Source organism: Elephantulus edwardii, unplaced genomic scaffold (assembly GCF_000299155.1).
Source record: "Elephantulus edwardii isolate Elephantulus edwardi_28Jun2011 unplaced genomic scaffold, EleEdw1.0 scaffold00057, whole genome shotgun sequence".
Taxonomy (NCBI): Eukaryota; Metazoa; Chordata; class Mammalia; order Macroscelidea; family Macroscelididae; genus Elephantulus; species Elephantulus edwardii.
The window spans coordinates 13,442,693-13,447,271 of record NW_006399807.1 but is presented as its reverse complement, the minus strand read 5'-3'; the positions used below and the strand labels follow the sequence as shown (position 1 = coordinate 13,447,271).

The following is a 4,579-nucleotide window of genomic DNA, read 5'->3' as shown; positions in this document are numbered from 1 at the left end:
AACAACAACAACAACAATCTGAATATGGCTAGATTCTATAAAAATGTTACCACACTGAATTACAGTGCTGCTTTGTCCTAGAAGAATGTTGTATGTACCTTCCATGTCATAACCCTCTCATAGCTGACTCTCCAGCAGGTTTTTAAAGGCAGTAAATCACAAGGGAGGAGAGTGCCCATCTTTCTCTCCTGAAGCAGCTAGTGGATTCAGACCACATGACTTTGGGTTGTTAGTGCAGCTTCTCACCACTAGGCCACTAGAAATCTCCTCCAGAAGAATTTGTTGTTGTTATTTTTGTTGTGTACCATTGAGTCAGAACCAACCCATAGCCGACCCTCCAGCAGGTTTTCACAGGCGGTAATCACACGGGAGGAGATTGCTCATCTTTCTCCTGTGGAGCAGCTGGAGGATTCTAACCAGGTGCCTTCAGAATTGCAGTGCAGCTTCTTACCCTAGGCCACCAAAGCTCCCTAGGATAATAGAATAATAGTATTATTCCTAGAACAGACATAGCAATCTGTTCATGCTGAAAGGTTAATTCTATCACTGCCATTTAAAAGAATAATTCTCTAATGTTAAAAGTTATACATTTTGACACATATACATTTGATACAAGCTGTTTTCTTGGATTTATAGATATCTAAAAATTATTTGTCAGTTTAAATAGAAAAATATAAGAACATACTTAAGCAAAGGGCCTGCTCTTGTTTTCTTTAAATGCTATTATTAAAATTGTAAGAAGAAGAAAGATCTATTTAAGGGCATAGGATGTAAATTACCATTATAAATGTTTACTTACTGATATTTTAATATGAGCAACAAAATTCTATTGCTTTGGAAACACTATCAATCTTAAAAAAATGGAGTAGTAGAGTGTATCTTCTCTTTTTCCTTTCAGTCTAGATGCAGTGATATTGACTGGATATCTAAACTCAGATGTTTTCTGGTTTGAGTTTGATTCAGGCCCATTGTATTCTGATCAATGTAATATTATAATTTAAATGTTATGAGCCATTTTCTTATACTAGAAAATGCAAAAGATTCAAGCATTAGAAAATAAAACCAAAAAGCAGAATCTTAGAGTTTACTAAATGTATTATTAATTAACTGTGATACTCTTTTTTCCCTCTCCTATTCTCTGTGTTTCCCATAGTCTTTACAAATAGTTCATTCCTTAGGTATAAGCCATATGGGCTTTATAAACTGATTTACACTTATTTTGAATAGAAATTTTTTAGGGTAGATATGAATTATTAAAGTAAATGTGTATTGCCAAATAACTCTTGTGAGCAAAGTACTCAACTTTACTAAATGAGAAAAGAATGTGAAAATGAAGACCTTCCTGTTTTAATGAGTTTAAGCGGTTACGTGCTCAGTTTCAACCAAAAGAAAACCAAACAGGATTTTGTTGATGTTGTTGCTGTTGAGGGTTTGGTTTTTTTTTTTTTTAAAAAAAAAAGATGAAAAAAGAAAATCTATAAAACTGCTTACTAAAACCGTATCTAAGGCAAAACCAGAAAAATAGAATGTTCTAAACTTCAGTTGGTCCAAACCACTCGAGCTGCTATGACAGCTCATAAAACAGAGTAGTTTTTAACTGGGCTCTGTTTTACATTGCCAAAGTGAATTTTCCTTGCAGGAAGTAGCCAGAGGGTTTATTTAGTTTCCAGTCCATGGCTTTGATCTTTCTGTACTGTCACATCTCAAGTTACATAGCCCTTTTTCACTGCAGTAAATCTGCAACAGTTAATGAGAATAAAATTTCCTCCTCCTCACTGATCACATGCTGTTAAATGCCAAACCACAGCCAAAGGCGTATTTGCAGAATTTCATTTACAATATATGAAAACAGTACAATCAGTTTAATCTTGTCTTTGTAATTCATTTATTGGGCTTTCTTCCTTTTTAAGTGGCCTATTTTATCAAGTCAAGTGGTTGCAAGGCCAAACCTGGAATAAAGACTTAAGAAGTTAATAAACTAAGAGAAGATGTGTATGTGTGTTTGGCAAGAGAAGGGAAGGTATGCACGTGTGTGTATATGTATGTATATTCACACTGCCATTAAGATTTAAATTGGGTCTAGACCAAGTCTTTCTTTCCCCTCAAGTAAAATATGCTGGCTTATTTTCTTGAGTTACATCTTATGTTCTGTTGCAACATAAATTTGCAGTTAATGAGTTTATTAAATAAGAACATTATTTTTTATTTTCAATTATATAGAATATATAATAGTATTTTAAGGATTTAAAAAATGGATTCAACCTTATAAAATCTAGTCTAAAAATTAAATCATATTGTTATAAACATTTACTGAACCATTATTTTTTATCAAATAGGTCTTTTCACATAATATAAATATCAGTTGAAAAATTAAATGGAATCTCAAAAGTCACATTTGCTAAGCAAGTTGAATTTTATACATTATTCATATGTGCTCCTTCATTGTGAAATATAATACAGTCTTACTCATTTATTTTCTACTAAAATGAAACCTCACGTTAGAGGGAGTAATTATTAGTAGATGTTAGTAGATTTGTTTTTCATTTATTTATACTTTTTATCTTTCTTTTTTAATGCCTATCAAAAAATTTACCCTGAGAAGGTCATTTTAGATGGCATTCATTGATAAATGTAAATTTCCATCAATATGCTTATGTACCATATTTGCATACACAATACTAATAAAAATAGTAAAAATAAAAATACATAAAAGAAATCAGCTAGTTTCTTACCATTGAAGTCACGGTTACTGAAATGGTCATTAGCTTAAACCATTTCCATCCTATTAAACAGACTGTTAACGATAAATCAACAATGTATAATACCCATTTATGGATTTTAGGAAACTATCATAAAAATAGGAACTGAACTTTCTTGCTTACTCCAAAGAATGTTTCTAGATTGAGGACGTGAAAAATAAGGAATGATGAAATAAAGTTTCCTCTTTGAAGAAAGTGCCAGTTGTTAAGGCATTCCGTGAAAGGATGGCAAGAAAGAAGAGTGGTTGGAAAATTTGAGAAAGGAGATAGAAATATATGACAACCATAGACTCTTGGAGAATCCACTGGATATAATGTAAAAATGTTGAACTTTAAAATGGTGGCATGTAATCTTAGAATTGTTTCATTTTCAAGTGAATTTTCTGTGTCTAAACTGTCACATCATAGTTTGCATATGAATATTGAAAGTCAGCTACAATAGTATTTTATATTTTCTCAGAGCCTATTCTGTCCTTTCAGATTTGTATCAGACCATTAGACAATAATCCTTCCAATGTTTTTTACTTGAAAGTCCATAGAAAATGTCTTATATAAAATAACCTTTTCTTTTTCTTTTTCTTCTTAAAAACAAAAACAAAAACCAACAAAACTGAATAAAAAGCAACCAACTCAAACTGCTTGAAAGAGCTTAGGCTTATAGAGCATGAACTATCCAAATTTTTATTCCTTCTTTAAGCAATTTTATACCAATTGTTTTATGATATTGGCTATAATTTTGACAATGTGTCAGCATTTTCATTACTTCACTTCTCTTTGGTTATTGTCCATTGATCTTACTTCCCTTCCCTTCCTTAGCTTTTTATCTTTGCTTCTAATATAAATATTAACCATTTGGCTTCATACCATTTTATGTTTAAGGTAGTACATACACAGGTGTTAATAAGTCAATCTATCATTTGATGCAAAAGTTACTTCCAGAAATAGCATAGAAACCGTAGGCCCTTTCATAAGTCTTTCATTATATGTAGAAATGTTGAACTTAAAAACAAAAATAGCATAGAAACCATAAGCCCTTTCATAAGTCTTTCATTATATGTAGAAATGTTGAACTTAAAAATTACAGCATATAATCAAAGAATGAGTTTATTTAGAAAAAATCTTACTACTATGTCTAATTAAACTACCATAGTTTCCTACTATCATAGTTTGCATATGAAAATAAAAAGCTTTATTTTAGACTAAAATAGTATTTTAGACTTGAGTATCTTTAGTTCCAATTAAAAAAAAATATCTTCGAGTGTTAGGCTCAGAGGATCCTCTAGTCTCTACCAGTCAGTAGATTGGACATTATCTTAACAACCTGTCTATATTTTTCTTGCTTTCTATGTGTGGTTTTTTGGTGTGTACCTGGTTGGTATTTGTAAGAAAGGCTCTAGTTCCATTTTAAATTAAATTCTGGGAGAGAGTGGAAGCAACGCATGATTTAATGCCATACAAAAGAAATCTGAATTCTTGCTGTTTTATTTGGAACATCAGTAAATAAAATTATTTCAGATACAACCTGAAATTATGTAACTAATAATAAAATAGGATGTTTTTAAATGTTTATTCAGTGTCAAGAGGTATGCAAATTTATATTTTTATATTCACAGTAAACTTGCTTGTTAAATTAACTTTAAAAATAGAATATGTGCATACAGTAAAACCATAGAAAAATATACCCAGTCAAAAGATAATAGAATCACAGTGTAAAACAGTGGCAAAGGCACCACAACAAGGTAAAGGTAAATAATCCAGTAGAAAAATGGGCACAGGATATGAACAGCCACTTCACCAAAGGAGACATTCAGATGGCTAAC

General features: G+C 31.3%; 1 protein-coding gene across 1 annotated transcript in view; it reads left to right on the top strand.

Moving 5' to 3' along the window:
- Positions 1–4,579, top strand: part of KIFAP3 (kinesin-associated protein 3) — a 213,303-nt gene that overhangs the window by 179,128 nt on the left and 29,596 nt on the right. The gene's annotated exons all lie outside the window — the stretch shown is intronic.